The sequence below is a fragment of the Taeniopygia guttata genome, chromosome W (genome assembly GCF_048771995.1).
Source record: "Taeniopygia guttata chromosome W, bTaeGut7.mat, whole genome shotgun sequence".
Classification (NCBI taxonomy): domain Eukaryota; kingdom Metazoa; phylum Chordata; class Aves; order Passeriformes; family Estrildidae; genus Taeniopygia; species Taeniopygia guttata.
In genome coordinates, this window is record NC_133064.1 from 14,402,726 (window position 1) to 14,428,889 (window position 26,164).

The 26,164-nt window shown below is 49.7% G+C and overlaps 1 long non-coding RNA gene across 1 annotated transcript in view; it reads left to right on the forward strand.

Annotated features, from left to right (window-relative positions):
• Positions 1-26,164, forward strand: part of LOC140682134 (uncharacterized) — a 48,499-nt gene that overhangs the window by 1,176 nt on the left and 21,159 nt on the right. Inside the window, exons 2-3 of the long non-coding RNA XR_012053397.1 lie at positions 1,695-1,768; positions 2,481-2,599. This is a non-coding gene — a long non-coding RNA (uncharacterized lncRNA). The remainder of the gene's footprint in view (positions 1-1,694; positions 1,769-2,480; positions 2,600-26,164) is intronic.

Below are 26,164 nucleotides of genomic sequence, written 5' to 3' on the forward strand. Positions count from 1 at the left end.
TAAGCCAGGATTCATACCAGCTCTGCTGGGATTCTCTTTCTCTTTTTCGTTGTTCTATTTGTTTGCGTAATTCAGCCATCGTGTCTTTTACAATACCCGTGTGATCTACATAAGTGCAGCATTCTTCCTGCAAAGCAACACAAAGCCCCCCCTGCTGTAAGAATAACAAATCTAATCCCCTTCGGTTTTGGAGGACTACCTCAGAAAGGGATTTCACTGATTTAACTAGTTCACTTATGGCTTTATCTATTCTACTCAGATCTTCATCTACAGATGTGCGCAGAGCTTTCATACCCTGGTTTTGACTCACTAAGGAGGCAACCCCTGTTCCTACTCCTGCTCCTCCTAAGCTGAGCAAAATTGCTACCGTTAGTGTTGTAAGTGGTTCCCTTTTAGCCAGGTAGTGTTCAGGGGTCATTTGATGTTCTAGTACGTATTCTTTTGGATGGTATACGATTCTGGGGATTATTAGAACTTGAATGCAGAAATCTGAATTATTAAAGGCTTTTACCGATAGGCAGGGTGTAACTCCAAGTTGTTGACATACCCATTTAGTATTGACTGCTGGCATAAGCCAATCAGAAGGCTTGTTTGTTCTGTTAATGCTTATTGTCGTGTTGCAGAGGTGTTGCATATCTGCTGGAACCTTCCCTACACACCTTCCTTGTCCACTAACCTGGGACAGTGTAATGCCTGAAACACTATCTCTTCCCTTTCCCCAGAGACACTCCTTTGGATTTGTACCATTTATTTCTCTTGCCTCAGATGTAATCCCAATAGCTTCATAAAAGGGTGGATTTATCATATAGCAAAGCCAGCACCCCTTGGTTAAGTTAGGATAAGTATGATTCAAAACTCCAAAAGTAGCTTGCATAATTTTCCATAAGGTTGTATACTTCTGCACTAATATCTGAGGTTCTTGATCAATTTTGTTTGATTTTATAACATTATCTCTGGTTTTATTACTCTCCTTTAAGTCATTGCTTATCACTGGATTTGGGCCTATAGGACTAGGGTCATGTGGAGCTACCTCCTTTTTTATTTGTATCAGATTTCCTGGATCATGTCCTTCTATCCAATGCCTAACCCCCCATGTTTTGCCTATTAACCATCCAGAATCACTTGGTTGAGTGACATTTAGGTAAAGAAAGGTGCAGTTCCCAAGTAAGTTTTTCCCAGTCCAAGGCCACTCTTGTGGTCGTTTACACCCTGCTGGTCCATGCCCTACCTTTAAATATTTGTCTAATCCTCCACCCGGAGCCCACGCTGATGCTATTGTTTCACAACCCCAATAGGCGCAGTAATAATGTCTAGGGTAATTACAGTATTGCTTCCCTGGGTTCGAGGCAGGGCACATATAGAAGCTTGTTAAATTTAACAGCTGCCCACATTTTGAACTTTGAGTTAAATCACAAATCCCAATCTTAAAGCTCGGTGCTCCAGGTCCCGTTATTGTCTGTAAAATATGACGGGTATCGTGATCCTCCCATCTGCTTAAGGTCCATTTAAAGGGTTCATGTATATTAACTGTGGCACTCTGGAGGGGAAGCCATACAAACATAAAAACCCGTAGGATTGAGTGATACGCACTGCAGGAGAGGATGTTACTTATCATGCTCAGTTTTACATTCCCATTTTCCCTCATTCCGTTGTCACCATTCTCATACCCATGATGATTTATATTCTTTTTCAAGGTTTGGGAGGGCCTCTCAACCCCACTACCTACCTCTCTGTCTCGCCTGTCAACTTGGTTGCTACAAGTTACAGGGTAAGCCATCTTCTCGACAGCAGAGATATTCTTCAGGGGTGGGATCGTTCCCTCTCTCCCACTTTGACCTCCGGGAGTTCCAGTTTTTCGCATTTAACTGTGGGGTGTCGCACCTGAGCCTTTTGACTAATTTGCGACACTTGACTTGGACTATATCCGTGAGGAATGGACCTAGGGGTTCATTGGAATGGTAACAGTGGAATTCAGGGTTTATTCCTTTTACGAAAATCTCCCACCACTCAGGGGATCCTTTAATCAATTCCCGAGTGGCAACCTTGTAATTTAGTACTTCAGAGGTCAATCTGCGCTGCTCCAGCCAGCAGCGTTGACATATACTTTTTGGAGCTCTCCCCTTTCTGCAGTGAGCCCACCACAATCCTTTACAGATTTTGCAGGAAAAACAGGCAAAAGGGTAACAATGACAATCTAACCAGCTACACTTTACTCTAATACTTTGATGTTCAGCATGGCCCTCCCCTTCCCAAGGTTTCTGCTCTTTTTCAAGTCGGATGAACCGATAAAAGGGCTGCTGGGCTGAATCCTCTAGACGTTTACAGTATCCTGGGGGTTTTGTTTCTCCCACCAGTTGTACTTGCAGTCCCCAGTTATCCCCAACCCAAATGTCCTTAGAGTTGATAGTGTTCATGAAAATTATTTGTAAGTCCTTTTTACTGTTAACTTTAAATCCCCCGGCTTCCCGTCAATTTTCCAGCTCGTTTCCCTGGAAGCTGTATGGAATCGAGTTGGATCCACCGGCCCCTTTATTCTGCTAGCATGAGTCCATCCCTTCTCTGCTGTGCGGACTGCGGAGTCAGTGGTGATTAAAACCAGGTATGGTCCGTCCCACTTTGGGGTGATTGAATCTTCTTTCCAGCTTCGGATGAGGACCCAGTCGCCGGGTTGTACCTGGTGTAACACAAGATCTAGGGGTGGTCTTTGGGCCCACATCCCCTTTTCCCATAACTGTTTTTTATATTTCATTAAAGTGGTTAAATATTTATTAATACTTTGATCAGTAATGTTAGGATTAGTTTGAACTTTTTCTAGGGAATAGGGCATCCCATACAACATTTCAAATGGGGACAGTCCTATATCAGCTCGTGGCTGAGTTCGAACATTTAATAATGCCAACGGCAGACATTTTATCCAGGATAGTTTAGTTTCTAGTACTAATTTGGTGAGTTGTTTCTTAATTTCTCCATTCATTCTTTCTACCCTCCCCGAACTCTGTGGATGCCAGGGGGTATGTTGTTCCCATTTTATGCCCAGAGCTTCTGCTAGCATCTGTGTTATTTTTGAAGTAAAATGGGGGCCTTTATCAGAGTCTATCGTCTCTGGGACCCCATATCTAGGTATTACTTCTTCCAGCAAGGCTTTTGTTACTGTCCGAGCTGTCTCCCTGGCAGTGGGGATTGCTTCCACATAATGTGTTAAATGATCCACAATAACCAAAAGATATTTCAGTCTCCCTACCTTGGGGAGCTCAGTAAAGTCTACTTGCAGATTTGAAAAGGGCTTCTTTGCCACTGGCCTCCCACCCAGGGGCAGTTTCCTTAGGTTTTTTCTGTTTACCCGTAGACAGGTTGGACAACTCCTAGTAATTCCTTTCGCTAAGTCATGTAGGCCCACCGTCATGTAATGGGTGGCAAAGTGATCCACCAGTCCTTGAGCGCCCCAATGCGTCCTCTGGTGTAATTTACTGAGCATCCGCTGAGCTACGGCTTTAGGTAGAACTTCCCTCCCATCCTTTAACAGCCATTTCCCCGATTTCTCTTTTATTCCTAATTTTGTAAGCTTCTCCTGTTCTTCTATTGTAAATATCAGCTTATCCTGGGTAGTCGACTCAGGGTCTTTTGGGGTATCTACAAGGTCTTTCCTAACTCCTTCACTTAAGGTTAGTGTTTTAATAATTGCAGCTTTCTTTGCCTCATAATCTGCCGCATTGTTACCCCTACTCCGGTAATCCATTCCCCGTTGATGCCCTTTTAAATGGACCACCGCTATCCTTGTAGGGCCTCTCAAAGCCCTCAGGAGGGCTACTATTAGCTTTCGATGTATTAAGTCCCTTCCCTGTGAGTTCATGAGGCCCCTTTCTTCCCATAATTTCCCAAAAGTGTGTACCACCCCGTACCCATATTTAGAATCTGTATAGATGGTCCCCTCTTTTCCTTCTAATAGTTCCAAGGCTCTTAGGATAGCGTATATCTCGCAGGCCTGGGCTGACCATGTTTTGTCTAGGGCTCCAGATTCGATGACTTCTAGGTCAGGCCCCCCCACTATGGCATATCCTGATCTTCTTTGACCCTCGACTACTCTGGATGATCCATCAACAAACAATTTCTCTCCAGTTTCTAATTCTTCTTCTTCTAGGTCAGGTCTAATTTTAGTTTGTTCTTCTATAGTGATTACACAGTCGTGCATTAGTGATTCAGTTTCGGGCTCTCCGAAAAGGAAGGAGGCTGGATTTTGCAGAGTGGTGGTTTCTAAGGTAAAATTAGGGGTTTCTAATAAAATCCCTTCATATTTCAGGAGCCTGGCATCAGATATCCATTTATCTGCTTTCTGTTGCATCACACTCCGTATGTTATGTGGAGTTAATACTTTTAAAGTAGCATTAAAAGTGATTTTCCGTGATTCTTCTACTAGTGTTGCACACCCTGCAATTATTTGCAGACAGCTAGGCCATCCCCTACTCACGGGGTCTAGGATTTTAGATAGATAGGCAATAGGTTTCTTTTTCCCTGCCCAATCCTGAGTAAGTACCCCGTACGTTACCCCATCTGTGGTATTAACAAATAGAAAGAAGGGTCTATTTAGGTCCGGGAGGCTCAAGACTGGAGCGTGGACTAAGGTCTCTTTTAATTCTTGAAATTTAGATCTTTCTTCTTCTGTCCACTTAAGATGACCATCCTGGGTGAGTTTGTGATATAAAAATCTTGCTTTCCCACTATAGTTTTCAATCCACTGTCTACAATATCCCGTAAGTCCTAATACTTGACGAATTTGTCGTTTATTTTGTGGTAGAGGGAGAGACAGAATTGCTTGCACCCGGTCTGGGTCAATTCTCTTTTCTCCCTTTTTCAAATAATGTCCCAGGTATTTAACTTCCTCTTCTACAAATTGTAACTTCGCTTTGGAGACTTTTAACCCCTTGGATCCTAAGTAATTTAATAACTTGATACTCTCCTCCCGGACTTTGTCTTCTTCGCTCCCTGCTATTAACAAGTCATCCACATATTGAATTAGTTTCACTTCTGAGGCTGTCTTATAATCTTGTAAAACTTGTTCTAGGGCTTGCCCGAATAAATTGGGGGATTCCGTAAACCCTTGGGGTAACACAGTCCACCGAAGTTGCTGCCGCCTTCCTGTATCAGGGTCTTCCCACTCGAAGGCAAAATAATCTCGACTAGACTCGTCTAGAGGGCAAGCCCAAAAAGCATCTTTCAGATCTATGACGCTATACCACTCGTTCTCAGGTCCTAGTTTGCTTAGAAGAGTATAGGGGTTTGCCACCACTGGGAACCGGGCTACGGTTCTCTTATTGATTTCCCTAAGGTCATGCACCAATCGGTAGGATCCATCTGCCTTTTTTACTGGGAGGATCGGGGTATTGAAAGGCGACATACATGGTTCTAGCAGTCCTTTGTTTAACAGCCTTTCAACTTCAGGTTTTAACCCTTTCCTCCCTTCTAGTGAAATTGGATACTGTTTTATTCTTACCGGGACCTCGGGATTCCTGATTTTTACTGTAAATGGGGTTATATTTAATTTGCCCACGGTTCCTGGATTATACCATACTTCAGGGTTTATTTTCTCTTCGTCTTCTAAATGGAGGGGGCAGAGTCTAATCTTTAACTCTTTTTCTACTACTTCAATTTGAATTCCTAATTCAACAATCAAGTCTCTCCCTAACAAATTGTAGTCCGCTTCAGGAACTAATAGGAAATCACCCACTCCCATCTTAGTTCCTGATTCTACCATCACCTCTTTAATAATTTGTACTTCAAATGGTTCCCCCTTAGCTCCTATTACTGTGGCTGTCTGTTTCGATAAATTACAGCCCTGAGGCAGGAATTGAATAGTAGATCTCTCTGCTCCCGTATCGACCAAGAAATTTATTTCTTGGCTCTGGGGACCCACCTTCAATTTTATCAAGGGCTCTTTTTGATGTTTCCCGGTCCCCATAAAATAGAGCCCCTGACTCCCCTATTCGATTTTGAACTCCTCCTCGTCCTTAAGCCTCCTTCTGCACTCCTTTTTGAAATGTCCCTTCTTACCACAATAATAACACACCCTTTCTCCTACCTTTCCCTTGTCACCCTCCCTATTCCGAGTGACTCTCTTCTGTCCTTCCTCTGCTCGCCTGCTTTCCCTTACCGCAGCAACCATCATTTTCACCTGCTTCTTCTGACTTTCATCCTCTCTTCGGACATAAACCTTCTGTGCCTCTCGCAATAATTCCTCTAAACCCCTGTCCTGCCAATCATCCATTTTCTCTATCTTTTTCCTAATATCATCCCAGGACTTAGAGACAAACTGGACTTTAAGAATTGCCTGTCCCATTGGGTCATTCGGGTTTAACCCCGAGTACAGCTGAAAACTTTTCCTTAACCTCTCCAACCATTCAGTGGGGGTTTCATCCTTCTTTTGTCTGTCATTAAATGCTTTATTTATGTTCTGGCCCCTAGGAACGGACTCTTTTATGCCATCAATTAATATGGTCCGAAAGTCCCGCATGTTAGCTCTATGGACCGGATCCTGGTTATTCCAATTGGGATTCTCGAGAGGCCATTTGGTATCGGCCCGCTGCTGGGCATGTGCAGGTTGAGCATCCCAGACCCGCATACCAGCAGTTCTTATCATGTTCTTTTCCTCAACCGTGAATAAAATGCTAAGTATAGATTGTAATTCTTCCCAAGTGTATATATTAGGACCTAAAAATTGATCCACCCGCTCTGCCACGCCCAGGGGGTCTTCTAACAAATTTCCCATCTCCTTCTTAAAGTCTCTAACATCCCCTGAACTCAAGGGCACCGAAATGAATCCAATCCCCGGCTGTGGTCCCCCCATGGGCATTTCCCTTAAAGGAAATAGTTTGCCTCGCGTCTTACTTCGGGTAAGAGGACCACGCGAGCCTGAGGGTTGATCAGAGTCTGAGTCTGATTCTTCCTCATCCGATTGTGGAGGAGGAGGGGGTGCATTCGGCGCAGGGGGAATGTAGGGCGGGGGTGCAATAATTACTTCTTCCGCTCGCCCCTTCTTTTTCTTTCCCCCTGAAACCTCCGAGAGTTTAAACACGAGCACCTCCGGTTTTTCTGTCCAGACTCGGGCATAGGCACTCTCCTCAGGGTTAGGAGATTGTTTAGTGTTTATCCAACCATTTAACAGTTGCTTTACCCAGTCTTCTGAGGACCCAAAGATGGGCCAAAAAACACCTTTAGAAATCTCTTGTCCTCCCCATACTTCTATGCAATAGTGTATCATCTTTGCTTTATCCTTCCCAGGTGCTCCTGGAAAGTGCTCCCAATTCGTCAGCATAAACCCTAAGGGACTATCCTTAGGAATTGGGGGAAGTTTTACCCCCACCGGGGAGGGGGATTTACTCTTACTCTTCCCCTGCCCCATGTCCTCCGGAGTACCTTCAATCACTCACGACAGCACAATCGCTTCCCCTAGTTCGTGGCCCAGGCCCTCGCGAGCTCTGGAAAACGCACTACTTAAGGGTCCACAATTACTTGGAGAATCCGGCTGCCGGTTCTCCTCTCATTCACACACACACTTGCCGTACTCCGGGATCCCGAACCCCGCCCGGACGGATCCCTCTATACTTACGCGTCCTGCGTCTTCGTCCGGACTTTGTGCACAAAATTTAAGGGGTACCCTGGGCCCGCTTCCCCTTTTTTTTTTTTTTTGCTTTCGCTTTCTAGGCTTTTAGGTTCGTCGGTCGGGATGAGGGTAGAAACCCCGGTCTGAGTCCGCTCAAAGGAGCGGAATCGTGGCGCCCCTCTCAGAGAGAGGTTCCCCAGATCCGCGATCCGAGTCACGGCACCAAATTGTTATGAACAATTACAGTAGACTTTTTAATCCAATTAAAAAGATTTATTAATGGTAGGAAACGAAAGCAAATCAGCGCGCTGGGCAGCAGTTATTCTAACTACCGCATTTTCGTGCCCCATTCCCCCCCAACTTATTGGGTCTTCTCCTCCGGAAGTGTGACGTTCTGGTGTCTTTTCTGCGCAGGTGCACTCTGTTGCTAGGTGGTCGTTTTCTGCCTTTTGGTGGTCGTGGGATGAAGGCCAGTAGTCTTCCTCAGGGTTGTTCCTGTGATCTGGGAATTCTCTCAAAACAAGAAATGTTATCTCTAGGCACGTTTACTCGCATTCCACAAGATTACGGAACTGTCCTTGAAGATATTCGCTTAGGTGCTTTGATGCCTAACAACCTCCACTCCCTAAATTAGTTTTAACTCCCTAAAGCAGTGTGTAACGAAGTTGTCCTTGAGAGATATTCTGGAATGCTTGGCAAAATGAGAACATGTTCAGACAAGTGAAAACTCTAAGTGAAGATTCTATTTTATAGATGTGAAAACTCTATATTATGAACAAAAAGGCCTTATTTTCCTAACATTAGGGCGCAGGGCGCGGCAGGAATTTTAGGCGTGGAACTGTGTTCTGCGGGGCCATGGGGCCGCGGGGGATGAGAGGAGGTGAATTCCCAGAAGTTGCTGTTCCGGGCATCTGTGGGGTTGGGAGCACTCAGGGGATCCGAGGACGCTTTTGGGGAGTCCCGAATGAGCGCTGAGGGGCACTTGGGGATCCCGGAGGGTCTGGGGAACATTTATGAGACAGATGGGAGCGGTACCGGGGTTCTGTGGAGCGCGGGGCATGACGGGCGTTGTAGCACGGGCCCAACGGGGCTCTATTGGGCTGCGGGGCATGACGGGAGTTGTAGGCAAAAGAAAAGATGGTGCTGACTCCAGGCACCGTCGTCAAAGCCATGGTCCCTGGCGCTGATTGGTTGGGGGCTGTGATGGGCGGGAGCCTCGGCCAATGGGAGGCGGCGGGGGCGGGAACAGCCCATTCGACCCCTCCAGCACAGCCCAGTTCATCCCCAGTACAGCCCAGTACAACCCCAGTGCCTCTCCAGGCCCTCCCAGTACAGCCCAGTTCATCCCCAGTACAGCCCAGTAGAAACCGAGTTCCCCTCCAGTCCTTCCTGGTACAGCCCAGTCCCTCCCAATACACCTGAGTTCATTCCCAGGCCCTCCCAGTTCCTCCCAATGTCATCCACAGTATGCCCCAGTGTTGCCCAGTCTTCCCCACAATGTCCCTAGTTTGGCCCAGTATCCCCCAGTTTCACTCCCATTATGTCCTAGTGTGTCCCAGTGTACCCCCACAGCCCACCCAGATTCCCCCTCAGCATTCCTCATGTTCCCAGGCTGTCCCAGCCCTCCACAGCATCACTCCCAGTGTGTCCCAGTGTGTTCCACAGCATTCCCAGTGTTCCCCAGTATGTCCCAGTCCTCCCCAGTGTTTCCAAGGACAGTTTAATTTCTCAGGACTGCCGTGGCAGCCAAACCCAGCAGTGGGGTCAGTGCAGTGCCCATGGCCACAGCCCCTTGCAGTGGCCCAGTGCAGCTGGGGCTGATGATCCACCCTCACAGCTGGCCCAGGGCTGGTCTGGAGTGGTTTTGGTGGCACCTTGGGCTGGCACACACCTGAGGAGGGTGTCTGTTTTCATGGGGAAACTCAGGAGTTTTAGATTGCTTCAAACATAGAAAAAGGGAAAACCTCTCTTAGGCTGGGTGCAGCCAGCTCTGCGAGCACAGCAGGTCCCAGGTGAGTGAGGACAGACAGGATGGGCTGGGGCAATGTGGAGCAAGGTTGTCCACGCTGGGTCAGAGCTCAGGGCACAGCTTCTCTGAGCAGGCCAGAGCTCCTGAGGGGAGACCCTGGGTCAATATCAATCACAGAATGCTGCAATCACCTCTGATCTAAAGAGAAATGTAATAAAATACACCGTTTAAAACAGGAATGTGTATTTCTTACAAGCACTTTGAAATCTTTCTCCACAACTGGAATAGGAAAACTTTAATGACCCTCTCAGGGCTTTGGTGTTGTTTACATCAGACTCAGTCCCTGAGAGTGTCCTCAAAAAACTTCTCAAAAACTTAAATTAAAACTCCAAAGTTTCTTGAAGTTTTGATGGGTCCCTCTGAGGGACAGGACTGAGAAAGTATCCCCAGGTTCCAGTTAGAGCAGAACACTGGAGGCAGTGATGACAGGTGGGGACAAGCAAGGGAAAGGTGTCTCTGGTGCTGAGCAAACCTGGATGTGTTTCAAGAATGCAAAGGGCCCAGGCCTGAGCCCCAGCCCCTGGCAAGGCAGATCCTGTCCCTCCCTCATTGCTCAGGGCTCTTCCCGGGATGGGCACTGGGATGTGGGGATGTGCCATGCCAAGGGCAGGACCATGGGGCGGCCCCTGCCAGGCTGCTGAGCAGGGACAAGGAGGCACTGAGGCCCCAAGGCTGCAAGGGTCACTTGTCCCCTCGTGGCCTCAGGCCCAGGGCCAGCAGCCATGGCCAAAGGGCTGCACAGGTTGTCTCTGTCAGGGCCTTGAAGCTGCTGCACATCCCTGTGCCCTCTGCAGCCCAGGCTGTCCCACGGTGTCCCTGCCCTGCACCTCTGTCCCTGCAGGCTGTCCTCATCCCCTGGCTGCCCCACCTCGCTGGCCCCTTCCTTTGCTGACAGCTCTGCCTCCTGCCTGCCCCTGCCTGGCCACACAAAGCCTTGGTCTTGATACCAAAAGGGTTAATTCCATTTTTACTGTACCTGTGAACTTTTAACACAGGAACAAGGCATGCAGGAGCTGCTTTTCCAGCAAGGACAGTTGGAAGTGTAGAAGACATCTGGCTCAAGAGTGCAGTGATAGAAAAAGCAAGGACTGAACCCGGGAACTTGGGGTGGGTTTTATGGAAATGGGTAAATTGTAATACACATTTAGAGACTGTGTATAAGCAACACACTGGTAGAGTTACATGTCTACATAAGGTTAGGAGTTATCCCTCACTAGACCTCAGGCCTGAATAAATGATCCCCTCTGAAATAGCAAATTAGTGTTGTCTTGTTCTGATATTTCAGAGATTTGGTGACCATGGGGCCTCACAGAACCCAGGGGTCAGCTGTAGCTCTGTGCAAACTCATGGAACAAATGGTCCATGGTGACACAGTGGAACCCCATGGAACCAAAATCCATTTTGGCACACTGGGGCCACATTGAACCAGTGGTCCATTGTGACACCACGGATCCAAGGAGACCATTGTGACCCTGAGAAACCTCTTGGAACCAAGGGACCATTCTGACACAGCAAGGCCTCGTGGAACCACAGGTCCATTGTGACACTGCAAGGTCACACGGAACCAAGGTGGCCATAGAACCAAGGTTCTGCTATGGAACCTCATGGAACAAAGGGACCATGGTTACACTGTGGAACCAGAGAGACTGTTTTTGGCAGTAGGAAAGCTCATGGAACCCCAAGTCCATTGTGACACAGCAAGGCCTCATGGAACCAAGGGACCATTGTTAAACTGTGTGGCCTCATAGAACCATGAGCCATTGGGACACAGCGTGGCACCTCATGGAACCAAGAGTCCATTGTTACACTGTGGCGCCTTGTGGAACCAAGGGGACCACAGTGACTTTGTGGGGCCTCATGGAACAATGGAGACTGTTCTGACACTTTGGGACCCACTGGAACCAAGGGGCCATTAGAGCATGGCAGGGCCTCATGGAATCAAGGGGACTACAGTGAGCACTGTGGGTCTCCTTGGGATGAAGGGTCCAATGGAACCTTTGTGTCACCATTGTGTCACTCTGGGGCATCATGGAACCAAAGGTCCATTGTGACACAGCAGGGCCTCAGGAAACCATGGAGACCATTTCTACATTTTGAGGCCTTGTGAAAAGGCCTCTGTGGCACTTCAGAGCCTCATGGAGCCAAGGGGACCATCATGACACTGTGGGGCTCAGTGAAACCAATGGTCTGTTGTCACACTGCCAAGCCTTAGGTGTGGGTTCTCTGCTTGTTTTTTCTACCTGTGTCGTGGTCAGGATTGAAGGTACTTGAGAGGATAGTTCATGTTCAGACTCAGGTGTTTCTTGTTTCTTATCAGTGTTGCAGCCTCATAAATGTGAGTTCTGCAGTCTTTCATTAGCAAGTCACAGAAGGGCCAAATACCTCTTGTTACAAGGTCTTTTAAAACTCTTCAACCAAGAAATGACACCTAAATTATTTTCCCTTTTAACCAAATAACTGAGCCCTCGAAACCCGCAATGCAGATTTTTTTGCCCAATCACAAAATATCACCCAAACCCATGAAGAAGAAGGTAAGAAGAAGGTAAATAAGAAGAACCTGTCTCCACCCTAAAACCTCCATCTTGCTTCATATTTATTACTATGTTCTAAAACCCCAAACTCTAAGTTTTCCACCCTGTGGTAGTATACACCTCTAACCAACTACACACCCATAACCCCCGTGCTATTAATCAATTTTGGGAGCCTTTTCCACAGCCTCAGGTCAAATGCAGTGTTCTCTTGCAAGGCTATGCCTTTCAGCACAGCAAGTTTAAAATTCTCAGCACCCAGGGTTCCAACACTTATGGAATCATGGACACTCTTGTGTCACTAAAGGCCTCACTGAACCATTGTGACACCAGAAGGCCTCATTGAACCGAGGGGCCATTGTGACGCTATGGGGTGTTGGCAGGCCAAGGGGCAGTTGTCACACTGTGTGGCACCATGGAACCAAGGAGCTACAGGCCCCATGGAACTAAGGATTCATGGAACAGTGTGGGACCCCATGGAACCAAAGGTCCATTGTGACATTGTGGGGCCTATTGGAATCCTGGAGGCTATTATGACACTTTGAGGCCTCGTTGAATCAAGGAGCTCTGCAGGGCCTCATGGAACCAAGGAGACCCTTCTGACACTGTGAGTCCCCATGGAACCAAGGGTCCATTGTGATCCTGTGGCACCAAGGATACCCCTGTGACCCTGCAAGGCCTCATGGAAGCAAGGGACCATTGTGACACTATGGAGCCCCATGGAAACAAGAGACCGGCGTGACACACCTGGGCCTCGTGGAACCAAGGATCCAATATGACACCACCATTGTGACACTGCAGGGCCCCATGGAAACAAGGGGCCGGTGTGACACTGCAGGACCCCATGGATCCAAGGGAACAGGTAACAGGTCTGGTTGGCCTGGCCTGACTGGTCCAACTGCCCTTGGCTTGTCGAGGGTTTCTTCTCATGTACCACTGAAACAGAGCCCTGGGGCTCTGGGCTTTCCTTCACATGGAAAAGAACTGCCCTTCTCATTCAAGCATCCATGGCCAAAAGGGGTAAAAATTCCCAATATCCAAGGATTACTACTAAACAAAAGCTGCCATTACCAACAAGTCTGTTTGACCTTGTCTTCCTGAGAGCTGGCTCTCACCTGCCTTCAAACACTGAGGCTCTGTGCTTTCCTTCCTGTGGAAAAGAACTGTCCCTCCTGCACAGGCAACCATGGACAAAATTGGTACTTTTCCTCCAAAATTCCCTATATGCAAGAGTTTCTCCCAGACAAAAGCTGCCAGGACAGACTGCTCTGGCTTGCCTTGGCCTCTGGTGGTCTCCGTATTCTGCCCTGCAACACTGGGGCTCTGCCTTTTCCTTCCAAGGAAAAAAAATTGTCTTTCTTCTTCATCCTTCATCCATCTCCTTCTTTCAGCCAGGTGTCCATGGCCGAAATTGGGATTCTACCTTCAGAAGTCCTATAGTCAAAGATTGCTCCTACACAAAAGCTGCCATTACAGACAGGTCTGTCTGGCCTTGGCCTCCTTAGGGGGGGCTCTAACCTGCCTTCAAACACAGGGGATCCACGCTTCCCTTCCTATGGAAAAGAACAGGCCTTCTCCTCCAGGCACAAATGGCTGAAATTGGGATTCAACATTCCCAATTCCAAATATCCAAGGGTTGGTCACAGACAAACCTGCCAGGACAGACAGGTCTGTCTGGCCTTGGCCTCTGGTGACTGCAGAGTTCATCAGATCCTGAAACACAGGGGCTCTGTGGTTCCCTTTCTGTGAAGACCACCGTGACACTGTGGGGCCTTGTGGAATCAAAGGGCCATTTTCACCCTGCAGGGCCCCCTGGAAGGAAGGGGCCATTGTGACACTTCAGAAGAAGGCAGAACATTGGGAGGACACTGCAGAGTGCCATGCAACCCAGGGAACATGGAACAGGTCTGGCTGGCTTGGCCTCCCAGGGGCCACCTGACAGGTCCAGCTGATCTTGGAATGTTGAGGGCTGCCTCTCATCAGCCCCTGGAGAAGTGGCACTCTGTGCTTTCCTTCCTATGGAAAAGAACCATCCGTCTTTCCATGTGCTTACGGCCAAAATGGATACTCCTCCTGAAAACTTCCCTATATGCAAGGGTAATCTCACCCAAAATCTGCCAGGACAGACAGCTCTGGCTGGCCTTGGCCTCTGGTGGTCACCTCTCATCTCAAGCAATCCCTGAGGAAAGCATTTCACCAGGTTTGACTGCTGGAACATCAATGAGTTTCTCGTCCTCTGAAAAACTCAGATGCTCTTCTGGTCATATGTGTCTTTTATTCCTCATTGTGTATTATGCATGACACATTATTTTCAGTTTAAAAATATTATTCTTATCACTCTACCAGTGTTATCTGACACAAAACACCTTGTCTACATATGGATCCAGGTCACCTGTATAAGCAAACACAAGAAAGAATGCAGCAGGAATTATTTGTCTCTGCTCCCATCTGTAACATCTCCTCTGGAGCTGGAGGTGCAACCCCAGCACTTGGAAGGTGTAGTTTTCCCCCCCTTCCACGCAGCCCCCCGAAGAATCCAACTAGCTCAGAGATAAGGGGCTGTGAGGGGAGGAATACCAGGAGAGGGAAAAGTATTCAAAAGAGGCTCTTACCCCAGGGTGTTGGAACATCTCTCTTTATTCTGTGGTGTCCATGTGAGAGCGGGGCAAAAAAGGAAGAACAGGAAATCTCAGGGGTCTATATAGGTTTTGGACAGGGTGGGCTTTCCTGGCTCTCCGCCAACCCCGTTGGGGCAGGAAAGAGGATCCAGGGGTTATCTTAAGCAGAGTCACAGGGTCCCGGGGGAAAGGGGGCACAGGGTGCCCATGAGCTCACTGTAACACCTCCCCCTTATTTGTTAAACAAGGTTGCAGGAATTCACTGGGCTCAATTCAACCCTGAGTATGGTCCCGAGCGCTAAGGTTACAAAGAAGAGAATAACAAGGAGTAACAAAATTGATCTAACAACAGATGTCCACCACCCCGTGAATCCCCATCCCTTGAACATTCTCTTTAGCATTTGCAGGATGACAGCTCACACGAGGTTCATCACAGGGTTGAGTGGGAGGTAGGTTTTCTCTAAGAGGAAAAACAAACATTTTAAGAACATGTTAAAGTTTCTGTTTCTGCTGGAAGGAATTTATGCCTAGGAACGTTCTTCTTCTTCCATCCGGCGGCGTCTTCTCTTTGAAGCATCAGCTACTTGCTTCTTGTCCCCTTCTGTTTGACCAGGATTCTTGGGGACAAAAGGTTTCACCCACTTCTGGGGAATCCACCGAGGGCCTGAGGGAGTAGCTACACACGCATAGCCACGACCCCAGGTTACAAGTTCATAGGGACCCTTGGTTTCCCAAGTTTCTGGATCCTTAATCAAGACCGGGGGATGGTGAGACATTTTGAACTGGTTGCCACTGTTAAAGTGACGCACAACCGGTGGACTCATATTTTCGAATGAACAATTCAGAAAATTGATAGTAAACATAGCTTTACAGAGCTTTTCTCGTGGAGACATCCACGGAGCTGAGCTGTTTTGTTTTTTCAATACCTGCTTGAGCATCTGGTGTGCACGCTCGACTACAGCTTGACCTGTGGGGGAGTGGGCAATGCCAGTCTTATGTTCCACTCCCCACTGTTGGAGAAATTCCAGAAACTCCTTGGATACATACGCTGGGCCATTATCTGTTTTGATCGTTTTTGGCACCCCCAATACTGAAAATGCTTGCACTAGGTGTTGTTTGACATGTGCAGCCTTTTGTCCTATATGGGCAGAGGCATACACTGCACCTGAGAATGTGTCCACGCTCACATGAACGCATTCAAGGCGACCAAAACTCTGAATGTGTGTGATGTCTGTCTGCCATACCTCACAGCTGCTAAGGCCTCTGGGGTTTACCCCCATGCCCAGCGATGGCACGGCCTGGAGCTGACAATTAGGACAGTTGGTCACAATGGCTCGGGCCTGACTCCGTGTTAGCTGGAACTGTCGGATCAAACCTGGCACATTCTGATGGTAATGCTGGTGACTCAGCTTTGCCTGTTGGAAAACATCAGGGAGACGTGCTTTTTTGACTGGTGCAGCGAAGGAGACTGCTCTGCGATTCCCCTCTGCAATCTCACCTGGCAAATCAGAGTGTGACCTCACATGCATCACAAAGAATGGATGCTCTCAGTGAGAGATTAAATAAATTAGCCTTGAGAGTAACCTGAAGAGATGTTCATTTTATATTTCTTTGAGCACAGCCTGCTCCGCCCTGGACACTATACCTGCCACGTAGGCAGAATCTGTCACCAAGTTGAATGGCTCAGAAAACTTCTCAAAAGCTCTCACCACTGCAGCCAGTTCAGCCACCTGGGGGGATCCCTCCACAAGCTCAACATCAGCTTCCCAAAGCTGAGTCTGTGGATTTCTCCAAGTCATCACCGACTTGTGGGAAGCCCCAGAGGCATCAGTGAACACTGTGAGAGCCCTGAGTGCCCTCCGGCTCCTTTTCTCTTGAGGAATAAGGTGGAATTCTCATTGAACAACTTGTGAGACGGGGCATGGACTGATATTTGTCCCCTATAGCTGTCCAGAGATAGCTGGAGACTGGCACTGCTCTGGAGCAAATGCTCAAACATCCCTTTGGTCAGTCTCTCAGGAGAGCTCCTTCCCTCCTCTGAAAGCCTGACTGGAAGGTGGATACATGCAAAGTCACACCCTGCTAATTCGCACAACCTCACCCTGGCTTTTTGAATCAGCTTTGCTATCAGCTCTTGTGGCCTAGTGATGGTTTTGGATCTTTGAAGCAATAGGAAAACCCATTCTATGATTAAGAGTGGGTCCTTCTGCCCCTCGGTCCATTGGAAAATCAACCCGTGCAGGTGTGGCAGCTTTCCTAGAACAATGAACTGGAAAGGCAGATTTGGGTCACCCCGATGTGCCTGCCTCTCTGGCAAGGCCTTCTGTACCTTTTCGATTGCTGTCTTTGCCTCTGGAGTCAGTTCCCTGGGGGAGGCCAGCTCCCTCTCCCCCTTCAATAAATTGAAGAGAGGTTCCAGGTCCTCATTTCTGAGGCCTAGCCAGGGCCTTACCCAATTCAAAGACCCACACAGCGAGTGGAGGTCTGCTAATGTTCTGGGGTAGCAATTAATCTCCAATTTCTGTGGGACAATAGTCCGTGCAGAAATTTCTAGGCCCAGGTATCTCTAAGATGGCATTCCTTGAACCTTGTTTTCCTGCAATTTAAATCCAACAGAGGTTAAAACTTTAACCACTAGGTCAAGCGTGTATTGGAGTATAGAGTCATTGGGAGCACACACAAGCACATCATCCATGTAGTGCAGGATGATGGCATCCTTTCTTTCTGCACGTACTGGAGACAATAGTGCTGCTACATACTGTTGGCATATGAAAGGGCTGGATTTTAAACCTTGGGGCAAAACTTTCCAGTGGTAGCGTTTCATCGGGGCTTCTCTATTGACCGTGGGAACTGAGAATGTAAACCTCGGGGCATCTTCAGGGTGCAATGGAATTTGGAAGAAGCAGTCCTTTATATCTAACACAGCCAATTTCCAGTCCTGGGGAAGCATAGCTGGACTAGGCATCCCCAGTTGGAGAGGTCCCATGTCCTCCACTGTTGGGAAGGGTAGATAAATATGATTAAGAACCACAATGGTACAGCCAGGACAAATATAACGCCCCCTACTGGCTGGACAATTACCCTCACCTACAGCGGGGTCCAAAGGCCAAATGGACTGTTCCATGTCACCCCCCAGAATGTATGGTTCACCCCACATCTGTAACCCTCCCCTGAACCATCAGGTGCCTGTGACCCCATTGGCCCAGGTCCTGTTCCAGCCCACCCTGGAGCCCCCTTTGATAAAGGCTCTCCGGGGGGCTGGACGTTCTCTTGGATCTTCCCTTCTCCTCCTGGAGAGTCCTCCGGGAGTCCCTGCTCCCTCTTTGTCTCTCCCCTCCCCCATCACCCGAGGCCCAGCCACGTGCTGTGTCTGGCAGCTCGAGGCAGGGTCACAATGCATCCTGAATAAACTTCATCCCCCAAGAGCAACCAAAGAGATCTCGCTTGAATCTGTCCGTGGAATACAAATCAACGTCACCACACTCCACAATTTTGTTTATCTCTCTGAGATCGTGGAGCAATCTCCACTTGTCCTTCCCAGGCTTCTTTATTACAAAGACTGGGAAATTCCAAGGGCTGTCTGTTTCTTGCAGGTGTCCTTGAGCCACCTGCTCCTCTACAAGTTTTTCAAGCGCCTCGAGTTTTTCTCTACCCAAAGGCCACTGTGCTACCCACTTTAACTTGTGGGCAGGGCGCTCCACAGCGGCTACTTCCGAAAATCCTGGGGTGTCTTAGGAATGATTAACTGGACTCCCCACTGGGACATGGTGTCTCTCCCCCACAGAGGAGCTTTATAGTCTGCCACAAATGGGCGAACACTTGCCGATTTCCCGTCAGGTCCCTCAATTTGCACTACATTTTTAGAAATTTTTGCCAATGTAGTTCCTCCTATACCCTGAAGTTTGCCTGCCACAGGTTGCAATTCCCAGTGTGGTGGCCACATGGTTTTAGGTATTACCGTGATGTCTGCACCTGTGTCCAGAACCCCTTCCACCTGAAGGTGCTCTGACCCATGTGCTAGGTTGCATGCCATCGAGGGTCTATCCTCTCCTACTACTTCCGCCCAGTAGACTTCTGGAGATTTTCGTTCTACTGTGATTTCTACTGGGATGGGAATGGCTTGTGCCAGAATTTGCCCCTTTTCTAGATAGAATGGAGGGTGCAAACAACGTACCAACAGCATAAGGCTGGATATTTTCCCCTTTGTAGTCATGGGAACTATTTCAATCTCTGGAGGTGTGTATGCTGTGTCCCCAATAACAAAATACTCACTCTCCAGTTCCATATCGTACGCCTGCAGGTCTTGTGAGCTCTTTGACAGGTCCACTACAATAACTTTCCAATCAGTGGATCTGAAATGAAATCCTTGGGCAGTCACTAGACGAGGCCAACCTAGTGGCTGCCAAACCTTGTTAGTTATCTATTTTACATTTTTATTTTTCTCTCTCCTCCACCATGGTTCCCACCCTCCCCCTTATTTGTTAAGAGAGAGGCATTGTCACATTTGGGCCCCGCTACATTTATATCTTTGCGCGTAGCAGTGGGCACGCGCTGTACACTCAGTTTTTTTGTTTGTTGATCTGTCTCTGTCTCTGGTTTTGAGGACAGTTTCTGGCAAAGTGTCCTGGTTTCTTGCAACGCAGGCAGATGATGTGCTGCAGCTGTTGTGATGACCTGGGTTGCTTCCTTGGGCTTGATTCAGCATTGGCAACAGGCTGTATTTCTGTAGATGCCATATGACTGTCAGGAGTGTGAAGCAGCTCTGCTCTCCTAGCGCAGGCTTCAATCATCTGGGCAAGGCTAGGTGCTGGATAAAGAGGAAGGCTGAGAAGAATCCTACGACAGGTCTCATTGGCATTCCTCTGAGCCATTTCTTTAATCAACTCTGTTTTTACCCTGGTGTCTTGCACCTGTTTTTCAACTTGGCTTCTCAAACGATCCACAAACTGTAAAAAACTCTCAGAAAGAAACTGTTTAATGTTAATATAGCTGCATTTAACCTCAGTTCCTGGTAATTGATACAAAGTCTTTTCTGCAGCATTACTGATTTTTTCTAAAACCGATCTAGATAACAGTCTGGTTTGTTTTTCTGGGCATTGTATGTCCCCTGTACCACATAAATGATGCATTGTAATAGGCTGATCATCACTTTCAAGGGCTTCACTGGGTGAATGTCGTATTTCTTGTAAAACTGCTGTCAAAGCCAATTTCTACTTATTTTCCCATATCTCATATTCAGAGGATGTTAGTAAACATTTAAACAGATCGGTTATATCTTTAGGTACCATTTCATTTGAATTGAAGGTTGCCCTGATCATACCTTTAAAAATCTCACTGGACCTCCGAAATTCTCTCTGAACTTTACAGATTTCTGTTTTGTCTCTATATGGTAGAGGTTGATAACTTCTGGTACCATTTCTTCTCCCTAAATAAACCACTGGTGCTACAGATGGTATAGATTCCTCGGTAGAAGCAGGGTTATGTCCCCCCAGCACCCCCCCCTCCCCGGTGAGAGGCAGCTCGCACCCCCCTCCCTACGCCGTCTGCGCCGCGGTGCAAACTCGGTCCCCGCCCCGGCTCTGAGCTGCTGGGCTGCCGTCCCCTGCCCCCGCCCTGCTGTCGTCAGCGCTGCGGCTGGGAGCTGTGCAGGGGCCGGCCCCGCCCCTGATCCCGGGGCAACACGGGGGCTGGCACTGATAAGGAGGGTGGGGTGGAGACGTGGGAGATAGGGAGGCTTTGGGGGGGAGGGTGGAGGAGGGGGTGGAGGAGGGGGCGGAGGGCGGGGGAAGCAAAGGAATCTGAGTGGGAGGGGGAGTGGAGGGTGGGGGAGCCGGCGCCCGTCTGTGCACATGGCCGCCGCCATTATCCAGCCGCGTCTGCTTCAGAGACACTGCGCTGCTCTCTGAAGCGAACTCCGGACTATATTTCTCGGAAAAGCAAGGTGTTAGAGGGGAATAAGGGGTGTGTGAGGGGTTTTCAGGGCTGGGATATTGAGGAGGTGGGCAGGTTGGGGAAAAGGGAGTATTCGATCTGTGGTTCTGCGTTTGTATGCTTTTTTCTGCTTCCAAAATCTTTTTTCGTGCTTGTAAAAATATCGGAATAAAACGAGAAACTTTATGTTCACCATTTTCGACTTTTAAAGTTAGTATCTGTCCAATTTGGTCCCAAAAAGAAAGCAAATTCAGTTCTTGCACAGTGAAATTTGGTATTTCTGCTTTTAGCCAGCATACAAAACGCAGGAGAAGCTTGTTAGAGAAGGATACACTGTTTAAAATATTGCTAAGATGTGTTAGTGTACTCTTTTGTTCCAGCGACAGTTTTGTACCCATTATTTTAATCGTATCGCTGGTCTAATCTCCACCATAGTTATTAACACAGCACGAATGATTCGATTTTCCCTCCGTGGAGATCCGAGCGGGGGGGGCAGGGGGAGGGGCGCTTGTCCTGCCGCTGGCCGGACCGGCTCCAACCCTCTCTCCCGTGGCTTCTACCCCCTGGAACACGGGTATCCTCAGCCCACCAGTTCCACGCTGTCTCGCAGAGGGTCCCTGGCACCCCCTCATGCAAGCAGCCCCCCGCAGTCACTATGGTAACTTCTCCCAGCCAGGCGCGGTCCCGGGTGACGCGAACGGAGAACTCACCAAGCCTGCGACTGTGGGATTCGTGTGTGTACTCGTCTGGAGTCCCTCTCCAGTCGGCTCTCCTGGGGTACCCAGGCAGAGGTCCCCGACTGGTCCCTGTCACTCAAAGCCTTTAAAGGCAGCTAGAGTACTAGGGCAGTTGACTGTCACAAAAGGTATTGAATTCCACTGAAATAGGGGGTCCAGCTTCTTCGTGGGCTCAGAGGCAGCACACGTTGGGCGCCAACTGTAGTTTTTCCCCCCTCCACGCAGCCCCCTGAAGAATCCGACTAGCTCAGAGATAAGGGGCTGTGAGGGGAGGAATACCAGGAGAGGGAAAAGTATTCAAAAGAGGCTCTTACCCCAGGGTGTTGGAACAGCTCTCTTTATTCTGTGGTGTCCATGTGAGAGCGGGGCAAAAAAGGAAGAACAGGAAATCTCAGGGGTCTATATAGGTTTTGGACAGGGTGGGCTTTCCTGGCTCTCCGCCAACCCCGTTGGGGCAGGAAAGAGGATCCAGGGGTTATCTTAAGCAGAGTCACAGGGTCCCGGGGGAAGGGGGGCACAGGGTACCCATGAGTTCACTGTAACAGGGAGGGCTCACGGGCCAAAAGCTCAGCTCCCACACTGAGAACTTGTGGACCCTGGGGTGCCCCTTTCAGCCTCAGTGCCTAGAGCCTTTCTGCAACCTTCCCCCTGGAGCTGCTGCTTCCCTGCAGCCCCGGCCATGGCCAGCAGCAGAACCTGGTGTGTCCCGAGCAGCAGTGCCAGCTCCGGGCCTGTGGGGAGCAGGGGCTGGGCCAGCAGGACAAGCCAGCCCAGGTGGCCAGGACGTGCTCAGCTGGGGAAAGGGATGTCCAGGGAGAAGAGCAAGGGAGTGATTCTGTGCCTGCAGGGAAAAATCCAGAGGGAGCTGCTGCTGCAGGCACCAGCTCTTGCCAGGCCCCTCTGTCCCCTGCCTAGGGCTGCTGTGCTGGCCTACGGGGACAGGCTGGCATTGACTGGGTAGAGGCAGCCAGTGCTGGTCATCTCCTGCAGCCAAGACCAGGAGTTTGACACTGTCTTCCACACACACTCCTGGAAAAGCTGCAACCCATGGCTGGGACAGGAGCACTCTGTGCTGGGCTCAGAACTGGCTGCATGGCCGGCCCAGAGACTGGTGGTGAGCGGTGCTGCATCCAGCTGGGGACAGGCACAAGTTGTGTCCCTCAGGGCTCTGTGCTGGGCCAGCTTTTTTCAATATTTTTATTGACCGCATGGATGAGGGGATTGAGTCTTTCATTAGTAAATCTGCAGATGACACTAATCTGGGAGTGTGTGACTATCTGTTGGAAGGTGGGAGGGCTCTGCAGGGAGACCTGGAATGGTTTCCTGTAAAATGAAGTTTAATAAGTCCAAGTACCCAGTCCTGCATTTTGGCCACAATAACCCCCTTCACTGCTATAGGCTGGGGATGGTGTGGCTGGTAAGTGCCCAGGCAGAAAGGGAGCTGGGGGCACTGGTCGACAGCCGGCTGAACATGAGCCAGCAGTGTGCCCTGGTGGCCAAGAAGGCCAATGGCTCCTGGCCTGGATCAGGAATGGTGTGGCCAGCAGGAGCAGGGAGGTCATTCTTGCCCTGTACTTGGCACTGGTGCACTTGGCATTCTTCCCCGGTCCTGGCACCGTTCCTCGAGTGCTGTGTCCAGTTCTGGGCCTCCAATTTGGGAAGGACATGGAGGGGCTAGAGCGTGTCCAGAGAAGGGCAACAAGGCTGGTGAGGGGCTTGGAACACAAGTCCTGTGAGGAATGACTGAGGGGGCTGGGGTTGTTTAGCCTGGACAAGAGTAGGCTCAGAGGTGACCTTATCACTCTCTACGCTTCCTGAAAGGTGGTTGCAGTCAGGTGGGGGTTGGTCTCTTTCTCCTCACAGCAACTGACAGAACCAGGGGACACAGTCTTAAGCTGCACCAAGGAAAATTTAGACTGGATATTAGGGAAAAGTTTTTTATGGAAAGGGTGATAAAGTATGGGAATTGCCTGTTCAGGGAGGTGGTGGAGTCACAATAATGGGATGTGTTTAAAAAAAGACTGGATGTGGCACTCAGTGCCATGGTTTAGCTGAGGTGGTGTTAGGGCATGGGTTGGACTGGATGACCTTAAAGGTCTCTTCCAACCCAGTGATTCTGTGATTCTGTGATTGTGTGATATCACAGACCAGGCTGTGACATCATAGAGGAGGTTGTGATGTCACAACAGCTGTGACATTACAGGCTGACTCTGTGACATCACAGAATGGGCTGTGAGGCCACCAACAAGACTCTGCCATCATAGATAAGGGCTCTGTGACATCACATAGCAGCTGTGTGACATCACAGGGGCTGTGTGACATCACAGGTGGCTGTGTGAGGTTACTGGGGAGGTCACTCTGCCCCAACCCCCCCTCCCAGTTCCCCTCAAAGAAGTCCAACGCTGCTCGTGCACAGCAGGGTCCCCTGTCCCCTCAGGTCCCCCCGGCCCCAGTGCCGCAGCCTCCCCCAGAGGATGTTCCACGAGATTGACTCCAGAGCCTGACATCGGTATGGGAGCCGGGGCCGTGGGGGCTGGGACAGGGGTACAGGGACCCCCCGGCAGAGTCCCTGTGTCCCCCAGGGCCAGAGCCTGGGCCAGGGCTCCTTCACCCTGTTACCAACGAGGGCTTGAGAGCACAAGGACAGTGAGGGCAAGGGTAAAAGGAATAAAGAGATAAAAGTTTAACAGTGCTCAAACTTAACAGAACTTAACTTATACCTTAACTTCTACATTCAACTTCACAATTTAGCAAAAGAACAACACTTAACAGTATTTAGACTAATTAATAACCTATGACTTTGCAATTTAACTGAGGAATAACATTTAGCAGTATTTAACTCTGCTATTAACTTATATTAAACATAAGAACTTAGGAAAATAACAACTCTTAGCCCCATTTAACTTAGCTTAGACCTTGTGGATTAACCTTACTTACAGGCCTGACTGGATCAGCTATCCAAAGCACTCAGAGCCCTCAGAGAGCAGCATTTCTGCCACATTTCCCCAGCACAGGCACTCCTGTGTGCACACAGACACAGAAAGTCAGTGCAGGGCACCTGTGAGAAATTCCCCTGAGGGCAGGGAAATGCTCCCTGTGGATGCTTTGGCATCTCCCCAGCAGGGGAAGGGTTGAGCCTGGAGGAGTGGGGGGATCGGCTCAGGCTCCTTCGTTGTTTGGGATCCCCCAAGTGCAGCAAACGGGAGAGTTCCCGGCTTGGGGAGGCCCCACTCAGAGGGAGTCGCTGACCCAGGAGAGCTCCAAGGGCTCCTTTTGGAGCACTGTTTGTAGGGCCCCCAGAGAGGGGCTTCAGTCCCAGCCATGTTTCATCCTGGCTGCACTTGGCATCAGCAGCTTTCTTTGGCAGGCTGAGAACAGGGATGCTGTGCCATTGAGGGAACAAAAACAGTTCCCCGGGCTGCTCCTAAAGCAGCCAGGAGCTGGCTGGGCAGCAGCCATGCCTGGAGCAGACAGTGTTTGTGATGAGCTCCAGAGGACCTGAGTTGAGGGGCTATTGGCCAAGGCCGAGGCCATGCGAGCAATTCTCAGCTGGCAGGGTGGCCTGAGAAGGTGGAGGGGGGAATAATTCCCGCCCTCAGCGTGCTCCCAGTCACTCCCAGTATTTCCATGTCCCTGCTCCAAGTGCTGCTCCCAGCCCTGATCCGTGGGGATGGGAATGTGCCACTCCCTTGCCGGGGCAGGGTCACACCTGAGCCAGGTGTGCAGGGCAGGACCTTGCCCTAAGCACAAGCAGTGTCCCAGCTGCAGGATCTGCTTCCCACTGGCCTCTTCCTCCTGCAGCCCCGAGCCCAGCTTGTAGCTGAACAAAGGGGCTGGGCCGGGGTCATCCCCTGGCGGGGGCCGTTCACCCCCTCTGCCCCCTCCCAAAATTCCCTCTGGGGGGGCAGGAGCTGGGGCAGGAGCCCTGTGGGGAGGGACAAGGGGGTGACACCAGGATGGGGAGGGGGTCACACACACTCTGTGGGGGAGACACACATGGACCCTGGGGACCCCTCCTCAGAGCCAGGAGGATGAACCCCAACATGGAACCACCGACCCCCGGCAGCATCTTGGGGGCTGGGGTCTGGTGGCTGCTTTGGGGTTCTGGGGGATCATGACTACCCAAAAACCCCCTCCCAGCCCCATATCCACTCCCAGACTCCTCAAACCACCCCACAGCTCCCAGCCAGGACCCCCCAACTACTCCCTGCAAGATAAATGTCCCCAAGAACCACCAAAACCCCTGTCCATCTCCCCCAAGACCCACCCAAATTCTCTCCAAGCCCTGACACAGACCTGTCAGGGACCCAAACCTCCCTCACAGACCGTGCGAAGCCTCCTCCCAGCACCACAAATGCCCACAAAATTGACAGAAGCCCTTTCTAGTCCCCCCAGGAGCCCCTAAACTTCCACCTCCCATGGCACTGACCAGGAGAGGTTGGTGGACAGGAACGTTTACAGCCAGGATCAGCTCGGGCACTTCAGCAGCGATTTGGACACTTTGGGAGAACATCCCAAATGGGGAGACCCAGGCCAGGGACTGGGACAGACAACCAGAATTCCTGGAGAACAGGTGGGCTCAGGTGGACACGTTCTGCCAGCACATCTCTGAGACTGTGGACATGTCCCCTGGCTTTGAAAGCCTCAGAACACCCAAATTCTCCCAAATATTCCATTGAACCAACCCCACATTCACCCCCAAATCCCGGTAAATGGTGCAGGTTAAG